Source organism: Coloeus monedula (assembly GCF_965178545.1).
Source record: "Coloeus monedula genome assembly, chromosome: 14".
Lineage (NCBI taxonomy): Eukaryota > Metazoa > Chordata > Aves > Passeriformes > Corvidae > Coloeus > Coloeus monedula.
The window spans coordinates 18,517,436-18,538,415 of record NC_138794.1 but is presented as its reverse complement, the minus strand read 5'-3'; the positions used below and the strand labels follow the sequence as shown (position 1 = coordinate 18,538,415).

The window sequence follows — 20,980 nt, the reverse complement described above, 5'->3', positions numbered from 1 at the left end:
TTGGATGTGAGAATATACTGAGAAAGAGATTGAGTATATACTTAAAAGAATGACTCACCACAGGCATCACGACCCAACACAAAAGCATCTACTCTGACCTCAAAAGCCACAAAGACAGCATGGAACTGGGTATTTTAAATGCACTGATATGGGTACAGGGACAAAGGTTAGAGGAAATGAAGTGTGGGAAGAGTCAGTGATTCTCACACAAAACAAGCAACTCATTCTGCCTGTTTTCAGAGAAGATCCATCTTTAGAAAAAAATATGACACATCAGCTTCCATACATTTTTGTTCTTATATTCTTGCTGTTGCCATGCATTATTCCAACATAAAGCCAGTGAGTTTGAGTACTCAAACCTGTCACGTAGAAGAAATCACACTTTTTAGATAGCCTTAGATGCGCAAAATAACAGGCATATAAACCTGAACAAAAGAACTGCTATTAGCAAATCCTTTCTAATAGCAAGAATAGTGAAGAACTGGGTTAAGCTGCTTGTTTCTAATCTGGTCTTAAAACTCTCTGGTAATAGTTTAGTATCTATCAGAAATTGAAGTTTGGAGGTTCATTGCACAAAGGGCACCAAAACCCCTTTTCAGCCAAGGCTTGCAGTCCCACATGGTACCACTGGCATCACAGGATAAAAATTGCGAAGACCTTGGAAACACATTGATGGAAAAACTAATAAGGAAAGCAAGCACAAAAGAACAGACAAGAGGTTCAAGTAAGTATCAATACATCAGTGGACATTGCTTACAAAACCTTGTCTGGATTCCTGAAAAGAAAAGAAACAGAAAAGACAGCCCAGTCCTGCTAAAGCATTCTCAGGAACAGCAGACAGCTCCTTTGACCACTGTTAACAAGATTTGAAAGCTGTCTGAGTCCACAGACAAAATATGTTAAAATGGATACTAGAGTAAAAGACTACTTTAAAAATTTAGGGAAATTTAGGGAAATTTAAAAAGACAAACTTTATGCTCTAAACTAGGCACATACCAGGATTCCCCTCTCAGCACCAAAGGGAGAGAAATTTTAAAATCATACAAAACCCACATACTTCCATGGCTCCATAAAACAGTTAACTTAAATCAACAGCAGAATGTAGACAAGTTAGAATAAAGCTTTCCCTATACTCATCTGCATCCAAAAGCAAGAGGAAATTAGAATATTTAGCATCATGAATGGAAAACAAGGGGAAAAAAGCAACAAAAGCATAAACTCACTGGAGTGGTCCGATTGCTCTCCAGTGTTAAGCAATACATAAGAGATCCAGAGATGTATGTGAGGGATGAGAATATGCAGGCAGAGAGCATTTTTGGAACACCTGTAGCACATGTAATGAAAATAGTTCATCTTGGAGCTGAAGTAGGATTGAGAAAAAAGCATCCATGCCAGCAGTGTGCTTAAATATCCTAGGCTGAGTGCTTGGAACAACAACTAAACATTTGCAATATTGGATCCGATCCTCAAACTGTTTCCAGTAGCCCAAAGAAACTGCTCTGAGGGCAGAGGTTAACTTCTTCCCACCATCTCCTTTACTGACTTTGCAACCTCTTCTTTGTGCATCTCCTATCATATCATAGGCAAGAAGGCAAAAGAAGTGCGGGAAAAACCCTAAGAGTAGAGTATCACTGCCTAGAGCTTGCTGCCAAAGAGCAAAGAATAACCTGGGAAAAGCACTTCCAGGACTCAATCTGCTCTTCCAACTTCCCTCTTCCACAGCTGCTCCTCATATGCTGGAAACAAGAAACTGCAGGTGGGAAACACACACAAGCTTTGAAAAACAGTGTTGATCTACGCACTAAATAAATTTAACCCTAAAACAGAATGTAAATCTTTTCAAAGAGGTTGATGATTGAACAGACATGAGGATGGAGGTCTCACACAACACAATGTCTTCAAGCACTTACATTTGAAAAGATTACTAATTTATGTTTAGTTACAAGTGTTCTGAAAGGTATCTGGCATTCAGGTTTGAGTATTTACCATATTTAGCAAACAGCAGATATATACTGCTTTTACATTTCTTTTGCATGATTTCATTTCTCTATATATTTGTTAAGTAAATATGGTTCCTCTGAGCTAAAGCAGAAATATTATCCCAACACCCCTATATATGGGTAGAGATGTATAGTGGGTTTAAAGGTCATAAAGGAAATCTCTAAAAGCTAAGAATAAAACCAAACTGCAGAAACAAACTTTGAAGCACTACCAATCTTAACCTTTATTTTGGACATCTCAACTAATTGTTAGTCTTTGCTTGGTTTCAGAGATCTCGAAGTCGCTCTGAGACTCTGACCTGAGCACACATCATGCAATTCTTACTGCAAAGAGAAATAAGAACTAAAGTCTTTGTGATCCTTGCAAAAGGTCAGCAACACTCTGGTTTACACAGCATTAAATAGTGGGAAAGTGGAAAAACATTTCTATTTTCAAAAGGGCTACAACATAGATTTCACCTCAGTATAATATCATAACCTGAAGTTCATTGCCTTGAGCAGAAACAGACAAAGCCAACTGCTGGAAAACAAGAGTTCAGGCACCGCTGTCTTTTTTGATTTGTGAAGCCTAAACATTTTACGACAGAAGTGCAAGCACAGAAAACTTACTTTCTTTGATTACCTTTTGCAGTCTGTTAGAAGTAAGCACACAGATTAGCTGAGGATCAAATACCACATTTAATCCCCAAAGTTAGCTCAAGGGCTTTGAGTTAGACAACTGCCTTCTCAGCCACCAGCATTCCCTTTTCATTTAAAAAGACTCCTCAGAAAAAGCACTCATTTATATTTTGCTCCTCTCTACATATCCTAAAACAAAGGGGAAAAAAGCATAATATTGCTTTATTAGCATTTTATTTTTAAAAATAAAAAGTCTTCAGATTTTATGAAAACTTCAATCATATTTGAGCTTATAGATGTCCCAAGATAAAACATTTATTACAGTAATGGAAGCTTGTTTTTCCTGGTCTTCAACAGTCTCCCAAAACAGCTCATTCCCACCCTGGAACTGTTTCCTGACCTCTAGAAAGGGTCATCTATGTATAACTCTAGACAAAATATGGCCATAGCATTCCAAAGCTCCATGGTAAGATCACCAAAAAGAATTCAGCAGGTTCAGTTCACATCTCAGCTGAGCTTTGTTTTTCATGATAAAACAGACACGCAGAAGAAAGTGTTAAGTAAGTCTTGAGTAAAGCCTTACCTGGCTGCTTTAAGTAACACACATCCCTCAGCAGTGAGAACACATTCCCAAAACACTCCAATCACCAGTCCTATTGCTGCTTGATCAGTAACAGCAATGAGTAAACCTCAGAGCAGGTTGCACTGTGTAAATAAAGAATCCTGGGAGAGAAGATATTGCACCAATCTCGACTTAACACCTCCCATCCACAGCACAACAAGCCCAGGTCTTGGAGTTTAGCATGTAAAAATCAAGCAGCTTATTACTTGAAACTGTGCCAAGTAACCAAGCTGAATAGGAAACCCTGTGTGAAATTTCAGTTTGTAAAAATTGTGGCTTTTGACAATTGAAGTGTATTTCATTTACAGCTAACTGTTCAATTAACAAGAAGCAAAAGCATTCATTCACTTCACAATGAAAATTTCTTCTACTCAAGTATCCATGTCTTAATCAGCATGGATTCATTTGTATTGCTATTTAAAATGCCTTTCTCAGTAACACTTGCTGACATCACCCAATAGTTACACATTTTATATATAAATATTTCCTAAGCATACAAAAAAATCTGAAGATTCCAACCAGTTTTGCTGATTAAGATCCACCCAGCAAAGCATGTGTCTAGTCACCACAGTTTCTTTGTTGGCTGCAGGGGAAAAAAAGGAAACAATGTGAGAAAGGTCCACATTTTCTGCTATACTGAACTAAACACACTCCTAGAAATCAAGAAATACATCTCTGGCATCATTCACATTTCATGATTCCAAGTTTACACTAGAAGTGACTTCTAGAGGTCATTTGATCCCAACACCTACTCAAAACCAAGGTGAAGATCATCTTTATGGCAGACACCATGTTACACTGTCTGGCTCAAATCCTGATGAACACTGATTTAAATCATCAAATGCCCTCAACTGCTTTGGTTTTTTGATAGGAAGGTTACCAAGAGCTAAAGAAATAAGCACGGCTTATTCTCAGGACACAGGCAGTGATGGATGGAAGACAAGACAAAGGCACTTGAAGAAAGCCCTTAAAATGGCCACAGGAACAGAGGTGTATCAGACAACACCTCCCCCAGTCCTGACAAAGCTGGAGGGACAGCAGAGTAAAAGGACACCGGAACAGAGAGAAAGTTTTCACTTTATTCATCTATTGACCAGAAAATCCATCAAGAACAACCTTAGCAAGAAATCCAGGATCTTCTCTTCCCATTAGTGAAGCTAGAGCTGGACTTCCAATACAGCCCTGAATCAAAGATTCCCTCACCCTTCGAATTAAGCTCAGATTTACTCTCAGCTCTGAGTACAATAAGCAGTGTTTACCCCAACTCAAACCACTTCAACAAACTGTAAAAAACAATGACAAGCTGCCATTTCCAAGAGGAGTTCTGTGTTAGGCTCACTTCACAGAATGCAACTTCCAGTAATTTCAAGTAGGTTTAATTCAGTAGCAGCTTTAAGCAGCTTCTTTTTCTTTTCTTCAGATGGAGACCTTAGCTCAGGGCTGCTGTGTTTGCCACTCCACTAACTAGTCCACTTGTTCAATATCTTCTGTCCTTCAAGTGGAGGGCACGCCCAAATGAACTGCACACATTTTTACAAAATTATAGGGACAGATGACTGAGGGACCAAGAAGATATTGTAACATCAAGCCCTTCATCACATATAAGCAGAAGTTCTCATTTTTAGCCTGACAGAAGATATACTGTTATTTGCATAACAAAAGGGCTTTAAATCTTAAAAGAAATAGTCAGCACTACATGAAAAATTGAAGAGACATTCTGTGCCAAAGCTGGATTATGAATCACCACCAACTAACACTCCTGCCACCAGCAGCATGAAACCATCTTTGCAGTGATACTCAAGCCCTACCTGAATAACCACTGCAGTACTTAACACACTTGCAACCCCCTATCTATGTTCAACATCCAAAAAGCAACTGATTTGTCAACTGTTTCACTGATTTGACACTTCTGTATTCTTTCAATAAACTGCCATTCTAATTACCTGTCTGGGTTTGCTGATGCTGTCGTGCTTCTTTGCATTTCATTTACCTTTTAAACACTAAATTATTTAGCAGCAGCAAGTCACAGCAAATGCCAGGAAACCCCTTTATCTGATCTGCAAAACCTCCAATTGCTCAAATTTCTGTATTTTTAATTACAATGGTATACAAATACATCCACAGAACTGAGATGCTACCAAGACACTCAAGCCTCAAAACTGCAAATACGACAGATACATTTCCTATTCCACACTGACAACTGATTTGAGTAAAATTTATCTACATGACAGACCTTTTCCAGGTTAACTTTGGGGGAATATATTGCTGCATTACCACAATCCCGACGCATCACTTGCCCAGAATCCTCTACTGATCAGTCACTGATCTACATTCACACATGCTGGAAGGAAAAAACCCAACCATGCATCAGAGCTGAAGACCAGTAGGTCCCTACATTTATATAGCAATACTCAAACGTCTCCATAAAAAGTCAATTATAGACACTTAGCTGACAAACATTAGTGACCTCAGACTAGAGAATAAGGAATTGTGCATCAATAAAGAAAAAAAACTTTTCTAATGTAATTCCCAGATGCCTGTAATATAAAGGCACTAAGGTAAAAGCTGAAGTTAATCTTTTTTAAAAAGTTTCCAGCCTTTACTATGCATTTGAGATCTGTCTTCCCACTCTTCCTCACTATAAAGATGCAAATCCTTTGTGTGTGGTTATTTGAATATCAAGACTCTTCCATGTAACAGCAACGTGAGAACAAAAACTCAAGGAATGTTCTGAAAAGTACCTTGTGATCAGTTATTTTCTATGTGCCTTGCAAACCCCTCCTGATAAATGTCCGTTCTGTAATTCCCTTGAGAAATACTCTGTGGAAATGACTGTGGGACAGAATGTATGTTTTCACAAGTAGTAATAAAATTATATAAATAACTTGCCTAAAAAAATCCAGACATGTAAAGTGTATTTCTATAGAGAAAATGCAAGTAAGCCATCTGTAACAGAGTTCACATTTTTTCATACTTGCAATGAACTTTAAGTTTTTTAAGGTTAAAACAACATTAACAGAAAAGATTTCTCAAGTAAGAAAAGTATCTTTGATATTTGGACAATTTTCACATCACTGGACATTCAAAACAATTCACATAAAGTCTCACAGTCTAATATGCAGTTAATAATTCTACAGCTTTTTATATCCAAATGTAAACAGAAGAGCAATCAAATCTCATGTCAAGACAAAGACAACTTGGGTTAGTCTAATACAAATACCTGCAAAGTTTTTGTACTTTCCAAAAATCTCCTGGGCTAGAACCAAAAAAGCTAATTTCCTTATAAAAAAGCTGCAGTACAGGCACAGGCTAGAGGGGATAACTATGATCACTGTGACCCACTTAACACCAGGCACTACTCTCTGCTAAAAAATAGAAACACAGAGGAATTCAAACCTACATCATGATTATCCAGTCTTGTTTTAAAGACTAACGGTAAGAAGCATCACTGCAGCAGCTGTCCCACACAGCTTTTATGCACACAGTAAACTTGTACAACTTCTTACTGCAGCAGTCACGTAGATTCTGTTATGATTTCACAGGTTAAACCCTGTAAGATAAGAGCCTGTATCAAAAAACTCTGATTAAGTTGTTATTTGATAAAAGTATCATTTCAAGAAGTTAAACAAAGCTGCACCTGCATTTATTTTTAGGAGAGAAAATATGCCTTAAACTCATGTTCAAACTGATCCTTTTTCCAGTGTGCTAGCAACCCTTTCTGAATTCCAAAGCAGCTGTAACAGTGCCAGTGCCAGCTGCAGAAGACACGTGTTATACCTTGCCTGTTAAGATTCCTCTGTACTCTTATTTATACCTAAGGCTTAGCTGCTCAAGCTTCACTAAATGCTAATGTTCCCAAGCTGGATTATCCAGTCACCTCCAACACCTCTTCATGTCAATGCTCCCAAGGAGGCTTTCCCAGCCTACACCCGTCCTGAGCTATACTAGTTTTAATGTGACCAAATATCAAGTCTGGTTTGCTTGAGTACACTCTTTAAAAACAAAAAGCTGAACCAGGTTAGTCAACCACAACTACTGAAAAAGCACTTGTCACATTACCTCTCCACAAATAACCAAGAAGTTTTAAATTGATGGCATTTTGTTCAAAACCATCAAATTTCAGCAAGCAGTATGAATCATGCACTATTTGTTATTGAAATTGACATTTAAAAAGCAGGGATCAAACTAATATGATTCAGAAGCTTTTCTCGCATTTTCTTTTTCCTATACTCGGAGCTTTAAGAAAAAATATTTCTGCTTCTACATTTCAAGTAAATGTTTGGTGTTAGGAACAATTTACAGAATCCTGGTGATGTCACACAATGGTTTATACACTGCTGTCAACTGACACAGAATGGGAAACTGGCAAAACACTGGTTGCATAAGTTGGAAGAGGCCTGAAATTGTATTTCTCTAATACTCAAGCTTTGCATATTTTGATACAACCTAGATTTAAGGATAACTTACAAAGGAGTAACTTGCTGCTGCTAAGAGGGGAAGGTCTTGCTCTCTCCTCCTTTCTCAGCTGGTTACAGCAATCTCCACAGCTTACTGGACATTTTATAGAGCTATTTAACTCCCTAACTCGTCTCTTTGGGAGAATCCTGGGAAAGCGAGGAGGCTGGGTATCTTCAACTAGACATCGCTGAAAGGAAGGGCTCAAAGAAATACCAGAGCTTATTAAAAAAGAATGTGTATGGAAACTCCCACTGCCATGTGTGGTAAAGTCATATTAAGCTTTAGGAGCCACCTCCAATCACCCAAGATAACTTTTTGGATTCATTCTGCCAGCAGTGGGCTGTGGTTTTCACAAGATATCAAGAGAAGCGTCCAGAAAGGTCCTCTGCCTGCATAAAGACAAGCCAGGTGCTGGAAGGTGCAGACAACAGCTGTCCATTGCCTAAGGCTACAGTTTCATTGCAGCCTAAGCCTGTTGAGCTACCAACTACTCCTAGAGCATCATCTTTCAGCCTGGCACCTGTTCCCTGGACAAATCACATGGTGTTTCAGCATGCTGAAGAAACAGAAGAGCATTTAGTTCATTTATCAAATTAGTTTATGCCAAATGAAAGGGTGAAATGGCTCAGCAAAGGATCCAAGAAGCAGCTGGCAGAAGAAAAAGGGATGGAAGTAACACAGCCAGGAGTTAGTGATGTACATTGCTATAACTCCATAGGCTGCAATTCAACTCCCCCTAAAATTTTACTGCTGCCAGAAATGAAGAACATTTGAAGCTATTCCAGTAACAGAGGGCCCCAAAATAGTCTTAAGTGGGACAAAACACAATTACCAGAAAAAAATTAGGATATCGTAAGCTGATATGACTATTTTTCCCCCTTTCCAATCTAAAGCTAAACATTTATTCCCCCAATGAAAGATGAGATTCTTCCCCATAAGTCTGGAAAAATAACTTCAATTCTACAATCCTGATTCATTTCTTATTATTATTTATTACACTGGCTTGTCATATCTTACATTAATTGCAGCAATTTCTTATCTCAAACTCAGCAAAGAGTAGTTGGAGTCTATTCTGTCCTGTTTCCCACATATTGAAACAGTGAGGATTCAGTCAAATACTGGTTATCTCGATTTCATTTCAGCAGCAGCATGAGTCATGTGCAGTAGCAGCTAAAACATATTGCAGTAAATGCACCCTGAGCCAGCACTCTGCTCCAAAAGATTTTAGTAGGTGACCTATGATAGTTACTGACTAGATGTCAGAGCTAGAAAAAAACGCAGTCCAATATGCCTATATTTCAGGTCTTTTGGAGACTCTGAGGATTTGCTCATCTGTTCTAGAAATCCCACAGAATTTGTGATTCTTGAGATATTCCAACAAGATGCTTGCATATTTGAAGAGATGGTAGCTTTAAACAGAACATCCTTCTTTAGGAAGTCTTACATTTTTTATCCTTTAGGTATCAGAAGATATCTTGGTCAATGTTCTGGATAAGTGAAAATGCAAACAAGGCAGACCATTCTTAAAAGTAAGCAGGGGAAAACTGGGACATACCCACAGAAAATCTCTAGAATGCAAGTAAGACAACAACACCCTTAAAGCTAAACTGTACTCCAGGCTTTCTTCTCTTACCTCTGTGTGCCATTATCCTGCACTGGGAACACCCCCCTTGCTCCCCAGTTTTCCTGGCAGAAATGCAATGTTAGCAAACTCCAGATTTCCAAGTGTGAAAGAAGATTCACAGTTTACTGCTTCTAGTACTTTGCTCAGTGTTGATCTGTTTTCTCTCCTGTACAGTCTCATACTATTACCAGAACTTGTTTTGCCACAGCTCTCTCTCCATTGCTTTTCCAGACGTGGAGACTGACACTTTCCATATATTGTTAGGCACAGCATATCCTCAAAACTGGTATGGGACACAAACTCCATTACATGAGAAATTCAGCCTTTGATGAACATATAATTATGGCCCAGACACAAGCCTAAGATTACTTCGCCTCTTCTTATACAAGTGATGAAGTCCATTCTCCCAAAATATCCTTCATTTCCATTACTAAATGTTTTGTCAATTACTAGATTTCAGCAAACAATACCCCAAAGTTAACAAACAACAACACCAACTAATGTCCAAGGCTTCAAAACAGCCAAGGGAACTCCAAGAGGAACAAATGGTTTATTTCTTAAGTAACAAACACAAAAATTCACAAAACTGCCACTAATTCATGCCATACCACTTACCTGAAACAAAAGGAAGTACAGAACAGACACAGCTAAGTCAGATCTGCTTTAACCACCATTTGGTTAAGACTGTCTGAGACCCCCTCCAAATAAAGCCTAGCAAGTTCTGTAGATGACATTTTGAAGGGCAGTTGAAGACAGTTTGTTGAGTTTCTTTTGGCTGCAAACAATCCCTCAGACACCACCGTATAATTAAAACTATGAATTTATCATCTTTTCATATTTGAACACAATAATAAAACAAAAGTAGACTTTTCCCCTGGTAATTCACTACATTGCCAAGAAATCCTCTGTGTTTTGCACTTGTTAGTGGAAGAGAAAAAATGGAAAAAGGATCTAGAAATACATCCTGTCAGTCTTACGCCTCTAGAAGTCAACTAATAACCAACACTTTGACTACCCTCATTCTCTTATGCACTTCACACATTTTTATTGTCAGAAAAAAGCTTTATGCCACTCAATCTTGTGACTGAAACATGCTTTGCCATTTTCATGCTATCACAGTATCCTGAACTGCAGGCTAAGGGTGTCCACTGCTTACCTCATTACTTATCCCAGCTATGATGCACAAAAGGCATGTTCCAGTGTCTTAGATTTACATTTCCTTTTACATGAAGAAACAGTATAAACAATCCAAGTCATAAGAATTTCAGGAACAGTGAAATATAAGGTTTATTTTGCAATCACTGTATGTAAGAAGTACTGTCCAAAAGACTGAAATCAATCAGCCAAAGTCAGCTCTTGCCACAGTCTCCTGCAAAATAGTGCAGGATTATTTGTTTCTAGGATTAAAACTGTTAATAAGTCGCCTTCAAAGACAACACAGCACAGCTTGCTTTTAACATATTTACTATTAAAACACTCTAGCCAATAACGTGCCTAATGTTTCTGAAAGATAGGTTTTTTCCCAAGTACATCAGAACTTGAAAAAGTAAGGTCAAGGAACAAGAAAGATTTCCTAATAAATTCAGAACTTGGAAGAAATCCAGGTATTCCACACTAAGTGGTTTTGTTTCCCTGTAACACAGAATGAAGATGTCTCCAAATAAACACAGTCACTCAAAGTAGCTGTAGCTGCAATTCATCAAAAGCTGTCCTTGTCAAACTGGTATCAAGTAGACCTTCAGAAACCAAATGTCAGTCTCAGCTTTGCCCCCAACAGCTATGAACAGTGCAAGTTATTCCTTTAATAAGAATTAACCCTCTGTGGGATTAATGCGCATACAAAAAGCTTTAACATATATATCCCAACAATCTCATTATGCAAGAGATTAAAACAGACTAGTCTGGCAATAAAATGCTTATCACCTGACTTGTCCCACTGGCAGTAACACTGGCAGTGCATGGACAAACTCAGATCTGGCTGTTTTGCCCTCAGAATGCAAGATCCAGTATCAGACTACAGGTTTGCACCACAGAATCACAGAATAAGCTGATTTGGTAGGGACCCACAAGGACCATCGAGTCCAGCTCCCAGTAAAAATTAACAGCTGCCATAAGAGCCAACAGCTGTGCTGCTGATGCCACTGGACAGGAAGAAGCCACTCCTGGAGTCAGACAGCAACACTGCAGATCCTGCCAACGGAACCTGACCTGCATCAATAAAGCTTTAATTATCACTTGACTGTGTATTTCAAATATATATTACTAATAAAAGCTTTAGCTACCACTTGACTGTGTATTTCAAACAGCCATCAGCTAGCCTTAGCTGCTTTCATAAACTAATCCCCTGAAAAAAATAGTGGTTTCTGAAAACAAACTACTCTTAGTAATCCATACCTCATGAACACTTAGTGTTGAAGTGTTTTTATCGATCACTCGTCTTAAAATAGCAGAAGTTTAACAGCTCCCATGAACGCAAGAAACATTCCCCCTCTCTTTCCAAGGGAAATAATGGAAGTAAAAAAATTAAAAAGCTAGAAGGAATGCAGAAAACAACCTCATTTTGGGACTCCCAAGCCAATCAGATTATAGACTGAAACAGCATGTTATTAAAGGCATATGAACAACTGGGAAAAAGAAAAAAGACAACCTTTCTGTATTCACCTACTGTCCTCAAAATTGTAAAAGCATGTTCCCTTGAGTTACTCATCTCTCCCACAGATCACTGTCAAGAGCGTCTCCATTATTTTAAGTGCAGCCTCTTCACCTGTGTTCTAACAGTTTCTCACAGCACATTCCACAACACTTAAGAAAACGAGCACAGTTCTGTGTGCACTGCAGCAATGATGAGCAGGAATACTTAAATTTTTCAACCACATCCTGGAGAGGGCAGGAAGTACAGCAAGAATTCAGAAACTTGTATGAGCCTGTAAACTTGAGAAAAACGTCATTCAAGAACTGGTCCTAAAACACTTCTTATTTAATCAAGGAGAAGCAATTAGTATGGAAGGCTGAGCCTGCCTTGGCAGGTGAGGAGATACACCTTGCTAATTGGGAACACCTGGATACTGAGTGACCCTTTATTTAAACGCATTGTGAACAGACACACTAACAAAGACTACAAGTTAACCCCAACACATTAGTGTACAATTTTCTCCATTTCTGTGCTCTGACACTTAGAGTAACGTTGTAATGTGATATAAGCAAAACCACGGCTCACAGTCAGTGCTTGCATTCAGCAGTCCAGCAGCACCAGGGAAATCAGCACCCCTCCTTAGGTCTCGGGGCAGTCCTGGCCATCAGACACAGGAAGACTGAGCCTGGCCAGGGAAGACACCCTGCAAGAGCAGAAGGTGGAGGACAGTCAGAATCTCTCTCCTCGTGGTCACTTTATTACGAAGTACCAGAAATTATTATAGTCACCTTCTAACAGTCAGGTACACACAGGAGCTGGACCCAACCCTCAGGTACTAAAGAAGCATCACTAAGAAACATGATTCTCTTCTCCCTTTTCTGAGCCATAGAAGGTGCACCAATTACCTTACCCTCTATGTGCCACATCATGGGCAACCAAAGGAAGAAACATTCCATTCACGACCAAGACAGCGTGGTCAGATCACACAATCTCCCATTTTTCTGTTTTGAAAACTGCTGGGATCCTATACAAAAGCTAATTTAGGATTTTAAAGGCTAATCCAAACACTCTGTTTTAGGCACCATTTCTAAGCGAAACTTCTCAGCTTCTATTTCAAGACATGCCAGATTTCTAAGGACAGCACAGGAAAAAAAATTTGTCACTTTCCCTCAATCTCCCAAACTCTGAAGTTACAGTATTTGCCAACAAGTGATATAGTTCTAGAAATACTGAATATCTCTTCTAACAGGCATATGATACCTGCCTGAAGATGATATAGGTGTAAGAAAAACCAAGAGAAGATAAAACAGCCAGCATTTCACTATCTTCAAACAGGTTGTGCCCCTACACATATGGCCAGGATCAAAAAAACAAACAAACAAACCCGATAAAAAAAATTATTCATTTTCATCAGCTGTTTATACCTATGTTCTTAAGAAATTAAGAATGATCACTTCAGAATAATATACATGTGCTATAAAAGTGGTCTCTCAAGGGGGTCACACGCAAGGCAATTCACTGAAGGGTGGAAAAACCATTTTTTGTAGCTTTAAGAAAAAACGTTTTAAAATACTATTTCGTTTTTGTCTTATGCTTTCTCAATTTCTATGCCTGAGTATGTTTTATAATGTACATATCGGTACATTAGTACCTGTATATAACTGGTAAATCAATAAATTTACATATATGAGAGATGCATCATAAAAAGTGTTCTTTATTGATAGGAATGGGCAGCCAAAAAAGCTGGAGACCACTCCCCTAGAGAGCAGAAGCTCTTTTATTTATAAATTTGCCCTGCCCTTCCTCCTTTCCACTCTACCGCTGGTTTTCCAGAGGACTGGAATGAATGGCGCCTCACAAAGCACGTGGCCCCGGTGTTTTCAACCCCAGGGTCGGGGCTTTTTTCTGCCACCTGGAAAAAAGAGACTAGTTCCCCAGGAACAGGAAACTGAATGTGGAAACGTGGACAGAGGTATCAGAAAACCACGCTATGGAAAATCACCTGCTTGACAAGGGAACATTAAGTGCACGTAAAGAAAGAACAAATAAATAGAACTAAGACGCCACGAAACATAATCGTTTTGGGGGAACCGTGGAAAGATATGTAATGGAGAACACCAAAAGCCAAGCACTTAGACCCTCACCCGGTTCTTCCCCCTCACCCCCCGTGAGCTCCGGCGGCTCCCCCAGCCCCCCTCACGGGTGGGCCACAGCACCCACAGCCGCCCGCCGACTCCTTGCCCGCCGCGGCCGAGGAGGGGCGGAGGGCCCGCGGCCATCCCTACTGACCTGCCGGCGGCGGCTCCCGCACAGGGCCGGGGTCGCCAGGGGTAGCCGCGTCCCCTCAGCCCGCGCAGCCGCCGCGCCTCCCGCACGCGCACAGCCACCTTAGAGCCCCGCCTGCTCGAATCCCTCCGCTCCCGCCTCAGCGCGGCCCTCTCGCCTACCCCAGAGAAGCCCCTCGGGAAAAGGCCCAGCCGAGCCGGGAGCACTCGCGACTCAGCGTCCGCTGTCCCGCTCCCCTCAGCAGCCCAGCGCGGGCTAGAGCTCAAACCACTCACCGGGACTACTTCACCGCCGCAGGCGGAAGCACACACTTTCTCAACACACGCGCGCTTCCTGACGACACGTTTTTAAAGGCCGCGCGCAGGGCACACCGGGAGTTGTAGTCTTCTCCCGGAGGCTGCCCTGGCCCCCTGAGGGCTTCGCACCGCCCCGCGGTGGCGCCACGCCCCCTCGCCACCCACAGCCAATGGGCGGGTGGGGGGCGGGGCTTCGCGCCGCGGTGCGCGCGCGGGGGGCGGTGTCCGGAGTTGGTTGTTGCGCGCGGGCGCGGCGGTCGCAGCCCCGTCCCGGGAGCCGCGTCCTCGCCGGGGCCCGGCGGGAGCGGGAGCCGGACCTGGAGCCCTCACGGGGCCTCCTGGGTGCCGCCGCGGGAGGCGTAGGGGGGCTAGGGAGCCCCTGCCAGGTGAGGGGCCATAGGGGGGTGACGGTCCCTCGCGCCGTGAGGGGAGGCCGGGGGGCGGCGGCGATGGTCAGCTTTCCTCAGCGGGGCCGCGGGCGGGGGCCCCGGAGGGGCGTGCGGGGGCGGCGGGGGAGCAGCCGTCGCCTGCTCGTCCCTCCCTCCCTTGGGGTCCCCCCGGCTCCCCTCGCCCCGCCGCGGTCCCGGTCGCAGCGGCGCCCGCAGAGCCCGTCTGGCGCCGGCAGCCGCGCCGGGGCCCCCACGGGGCCGTGCGGCGCCCTCGCCCCCGGTCGCGGCGCTGGGCCCCAGGGTGTTCGCCGGCAGCCCCGGGCGCTTCCCGAGCCCGCACCGCGGCTGGGAGCGTGCGGCGCGATCCCGCGCCCTGCTGGGGAGCGCCTGCCGCCGCCGCGTTGACACCTTCGAGGAATTTCCCGGGATAAAGCCGCTGTGGGTGCCAGGTGGATGCTGTTCCTGCCGGGGCGCTGTTCCTGCCGGGGCTCTGTCCCTGCTCTGTTATTATTACGAATTACTGACTTGAAAGGCTTTACGTGTTAGCGTGTACGTGTGTAGCTGCATTCTGTCCTCCTCTCGGTCCTTCCTTTTCTCTCGAAGGTTATTTTGGACTTGTAGGTGGGTTGGTCTGTTTGCTAGTTTTTATTGCGGCCAGTTTAGGCTGGGCTGGGAAGGCTGGGATTTGCGCTGGGACAGCAAGTGGAACAATGTGATTACTTTGCAGTGGTCGGTTACTTGTGGAGCAGCTGATACCTGATGCAGAACGGCCAGGCTGCTCCGAGGTGAGCACAGGGGCGAGGGGGAGCTTTGCCTGGTGGATCTCTGACCTCGAATTTAATAGGGGTTCCTTTTCAGAGAACATAATTTCTGTTTACTTTAGGTTTTTGCCATTTACTTTTGTAGAGCTTGGTTTTCCTTCTTCTTTAATTGCTTCATAAGTGCCTCCAAAGTTTTTCCCCTTACTTGCTGTAGCTTAAAGGCTGTCTAATGTCTGCTAAAACACTTTATTCTCGGATATTTACAGAAAAAATAATATACGGAGATATATGGGCAGGAAGGAAAGAACACGTAGTTGTTTTAGGAACCAAGACTTTATGGAATTGCAATAATTAGGTTCTATAGTTAGAAAGTTTACTTTAACTTATTTAAAATTGCAGCTGAACAGCTACCTTTGTGACAAACTAGATTTACTTCCTACTGTGTGAATTTTGTTTGACTTACAACCTCATCTAGACAGTCTGAATCAAGGTGTGTGGCAAGAGCAGCACATACTTGTGGAGATTTGATTTGGTCGTTTGGACTAGCTAAAGCTCTTAATCTAGTTTCACACTGGCTTAAAAGGTTGTGTCTGTAAAGTAGCTAAGATGTTTTATCCAGACGAAGCATCTTCCTGGCAGTTACTGCTCAGTGTGTTTTCAGGAAAACCTCATTTTGTTCTCTAAAATACAGAACTATGCAAGAAGGCATTACCAGTTTTTCCATGAGTAACGTTCCATGATTAATCTTATGTATTCATTTCTTGATGGCTTTACCTTATTGCTAGGATATCCCACGTAGATAACTTAATTCACAGACTTCCTAAATTACCTTTTTGGTCAGATCTGTTTGGCTCAACTACACCTTCCTCACCTGAACAGCAGTGGCAGGTGGGGTGTGATTCCTGAGCCTAGGCAGGAGGCACCAGCTGCAGAGCAAGGAGCCAGCAGACTTGGCTGCCTGGCCTGGCTGCAGGTAGGCACTTTCACCCAGCTGCAGTTCATAATGGATGCAATGTTTGCATTTCCTTCGACTTTTGAATATACATATAAAGAAACGTACAGTGAGTTTGAAGGAACAGCATTTCCTATGTATCTGTAAGTTTTATGGTTGTTTTAGTGAAAGAGAGATCAAAGAGGCAAAATACCATTTCAACTTCTTGGGTAATTCGTGTTTCTGACTTTTCAGCTCTTTAGGAAATCTATTTCCAGGCATGTTTACCAAAATATGTATTCTTTTCTGTTTACTTTTCAAGTAAAGGAATTGGTTGGAATCAGCCATTTAATGGAAAAAAAAAAAGGGGGATGCTATTTGGCTAAATGACTCTTAAATGTTGATTCTTCCCCCCCCCCCCCCCCCCCCCCACAACAGGATAGTAAACTATTAGGATAACTATTGTAAGCTATTGATTAGGGTCCACAGACATTGACAATTACTGTTAACCTTCTGTATCATGCTAGAAAAAACGTGTGTGAAAAGCTTACTCTAAGTTAACAAGTTGTAACATGTTTTTTTCTACCTTGTTTTGAATTTACACTCCTGTGTGTCTCCTTTCCTTTTCCCTTTTCCTGTTTAGTCTTTGCTCTTAGGCTCCCTTTTCCCTCCAGCTGCTCCTCATCCTAGTTTAGAATCACACTCTCCCAATCCCTTCTAGTTGCCCATGTTTTCTTTGCCCTTTTCTCTGAAGGGATCTGCAGCTTTTCTCCTTGTCACTGCTTCTCTTGTTCTGATTGCTTTCTGATGAGATTGGATTTCAGGCGGTGTTAATAGTCCTTTCTCTTTCTTTTTTTGTATGTAAGGCTGTTGGACCCTCTCTTGCCCAGCTCCTGAAAAGAGAGCCCCCAAAGTCCACCCTGGGATTGCTAGGTACGGCTCCGAGATGAGGTCTGTCTCCTGCCAGCTTCCACACTGTTCCCACTTCCTGTGCTGCTGCAGCTCCCGAGGAATCCTGCCGAGCTGCTCCCTCCCGTGTAGTCGGTGTGTCGGAGCTGACATTCGGGTACGGGCAGGGTATTGAAATGCAAATGCCTCAGCTATGACGAGGAGATAGTGCTGCGCTGGTGAAAAGCACTGAGAAGGTTGTGGAATATCTATGATGTGAAGGGAGATTGTAAAGAAAGTACCTGAGAGGGAAACTGAAAATGTAATTTATAATCTTATCTTTCTGCTATTAACACCTCCAGATGTTTTTAACCTACTTTGAGTACAAAAATAATAATCTGTAGAACATGTTTTGGTTTAGTAGTTGAAGCAAAGTTCAGAGAGAGAATGTCAAGTTATTTGCAGCCATATGTAGCATTTCCTTGCTGTTAGTGGCAGCCAAAAATTGCCAGTGAGGGAAGTTCCACTCTCTTATGTATGTAAAGTAACATGGATTTTGGAGAAGGAGATGTGTAGCCCCAGACCCACAGTAAAAGGCTTTGGATTCTCCATGCTGATACCTGGAGGGATGGATGGAGTGTCGTGCCACGTTCTGAGCGTGTTACTTGTGACAGGCTGGTGCAGGGACCTTGTCTGCAGAGCCTTTCTTGGCATTACCAGTCTTCCCACCTTCCTGTGCTCCCACACACAACCGCTGTGTAAGGACTGAGAGTTGCACTGGGGTTTACGTTGGCCTAAGGCTGAAATGCTTCCATTGTTTCACATGGATCAGCACAATAATGCGGAATTTCCATTACCATACAGTTTTAAATCTAGAGTGGAAAAATACAGGCTGCAAACTGGAATAAGAGTTGCTAGTTGACTTTCACTGTTTTAAAGCAGGGTAAAGTGAAGCAGTGTACGCTGAGGAGAATGTGACAGCTTTAGAATTTCTTCGACATCAGTGGCAAGGATAAATGACTTGTTTTTGCTTGGTAACAATTCTAACTAGTTGTCCAATATTTGAGCTGCAATTTCCATAAATTGTGGTTTAGTGCTGTGGGCTCTGTGTTTTCCAAATCATAAGCAGAAATTATCAACCATGTAAGAAATTTTCAGTCTTCCTTTTTCCTGATATAGATAAGTAGCTGAGTGACTCAAGCAATTTCTTTCCCCATGTCTCTTTAAGTGGACTGAGTTGATTTGAGATTGCCTGATAGTGCAAAATGTGGATAGAGGAAAACTACACAGTGAGTGTAACTCTGAGATCACCTTCTTTAAACTGAATTTCTTTTGGGACCCCATCAGCTATTACAAAAGTTACCATGTTAACTCAGCAAGTTACAAAATGGTTTTACCACAGATGTTTTGGGGTTTGTCTGTTCGGATGATAACAAGAACAACAGAATTTTCAAACCCCTGGGAGCCTCATTCATCATTTATCTCCTTTTAGTAATCACATATTGCTGTGCAGGATAAGGACAAAATCAGTTTTAAATCGCACCACTTGGAGAAGTGTTTTGTAATCAGTCTGTAATGGATTTCCTTTTTAAAATCTTTGATTCTGGGGAAATGGGGGGAAAAAAGTATTTTCTCCATATAAAGTACAAAAAATATAAATAATATCTGGGAAAGGCATTTTTCCATTTGTAGACTTTATCCCACATTTTCCTTAAGAGTAATATTTCAATTTAAAAAGCCTTATATGTGTTTAAACATAAATGCTGAAAAATGCTCAACTGTCTTAGTGCAGTCACTGTTGACTGCAGGAGACATTTTTAGCAAAGTTTTTGAAATCACAGTAAACAAATGGATAAAAATCATGCCAGGCTAAACATTGTAGGCTTCTAGCAATACTTGTTTTAGTAACATCTTGTCTGAGATGCCAGTTCAGTGTGGCGCTAAAAAGTAAGATCACTGACTTGATAAAGTTAGTGCTATTTCAGAAAATACTGCTACTAGCACAGAGTTTGCCAAATGCAACGTTATTGGTGTTCAAGCAGATTTGGGTTATTGTATTGTTGGATAGAGGTTCTGTAGGAAGCTGTTTAGTGTTCACAGTTTGACCTTCCATGTTTTTGTAAAACTGATCTCAATACTAAAATGTTCCCTCTTGGATGCATGCCTGTATTTATACAGGCCTCCCTACAAAGCTCACCAGAGGAGGAAGACAGTCTATAATACAAGAGATGTAAATTCTGCATGTATATATTTATATCCAGTCTTCCAGCTCCGAGGGTCTTACTGTCAGAAAAGCCTTCAAACACATTTAAAAGACATTTAAATCTTACACTATAAACATGAACAAATATAGACATCCTTCCACACTTCATGTATATTCCCTCTTAGTGTAAGTCTCTGTACATATCACAGATGCTCTTATTGTTGTCTCAGCTGTCAAATTTCCTCTCAGTGAGTATCATTGTTCTGGTTTTATACTTGTTGGTGTCCTTTCTGGGGGCTTTTGTGATGCAGCAAGAAGAAGGAAGAACAGTTTTAAAAGTATGTAGTCTTCCCCAAATTGGCCGGGAAATTCAGAAGCATGTGTGGCTGAAGGTAATAGAGACACTTAAAATTTCAGTGGCTCTAGAGCTGAAGCTGTCCTTGGGTAACTGTTTTAGCACCTTTTTTCCCCCCCCCTCAGTTCTGCCTTTCTCTCTACCTTGTTTTAGCCCCAAATAGTCTTCTGCAGAGTGCCCTCTTAGCCTGTTTGGAATCCTGTTAAAATCACTGATTCCTTCTTTAAAGGCTCAGAATTGCATCAATTGCTTTAATAAACTTTGAAGTTTAATGCAAATATATACAAGCTCAGAGAGAATAAATATTAGTCCAGGAGTTTTCCACGGGGGAGTAAGTCATGTTGTGTAATTGTTTTTCCATTCGCTTTAAACTTTGCTAATTGTCCTTCTGGGCCTTCCTCATCTAGATTGGGTAGTTTTCCTTAAAAACAGGTTGCACAATATTCCCCAGTCTCAGACTTTTAAGTCTGTAACTATATGGTTAAGGAGTGTGACTCCTGCCATTTGGAATGATCTTTGGAGGAGATAGTTTATTTAATGACTTTTGTTCTGTAAACTGTAGACATTTTCAGTTTTTAGAAGGAGGGAGACAGCTCCTAGTAAAGATGTGGAGTGAGGGGCGCATAAAAGCTGCCAATGTGATCAGTTACACATGCAGTGATTGTGCAACAGCTTGTGGTATGTTGTAGTCAGTGGAAGAATTCAATGAACTTGGTGTTAAACATACATCCAACTCATAAATGCTTACTATTTTAGGACTTCATATATGTAGAATTGTATTTTCATACTGTGGGGTTTTTTTTTTAATTTGGAATATCATATTATTAGCAAGGAAGTCTCAAACCTGCTCTGCTGCTAATGAAGCTGTCAATAACATACCTTTCAATTTTAACAACAAAAATTTGAAAGTGTTATTG

General features: G+C 41.5%; 2 protein-coding genes across 11 annotated transcripts in view; one reads left to right on the top strand and one right to left on the bottom strand.

The window, feature by feature from the left end:
- HMG20A (high mobility group 20A) overlaps window positions 1–14,592 on the bottom strand; it is a 39,528-nt gene extending 24,936 nt beyond the window's left edge. For 2 of the 5 annotated variants that reach the window (XR_014226840.1, XM_082291096.1), the window contains exons 1-2: window positions 14,244–14,341; window positions 12,540–12,657 (exon numbers count right to left, since the gene is read on the bottom strand). The gene's annotated coding sequence lies outside the window, so the exon portion shown is untranslated. Of the gene's footprint in view, window positions 1–12,539; window positions 12,658–14,243; window positions 14,342–14,515 lie in introns of those variants that run through there. The other 3 variants (XM_082291097.1, XM_082291099.1, XM_082291098.1) reach the window with 3 other exon arrangements.
- Window positions 14,593–14,783: 191 nt separating this feature from the next.
- The window catches only part of PEAK1 (pseudopodium enriched atypical kinase 1), a 110,121-nt gene continuing 103,924 nt past the window's right edge, over window positions 14,784–20,980 (top strand). For 4 of the 6 annotated variants that reach the window (XR_014226818.1, XM_082290822.1, XM_082290817.1 and 1 more), the window contains exons 1-2: window positions 14,795–14,922; window positions 17,484–17,683. The gene's annotated coding sequence lies outside the window, so the exon portion shown is untranslated. Of the gene's footprint in view, window positions 14,923–17,483; window positions 17,684–20,980 lie in introns of all 6 variants that reach the window. The other 2 variants (XM_082290819.1, XM_082290818.1) reach the window with 2 other exon arrangements.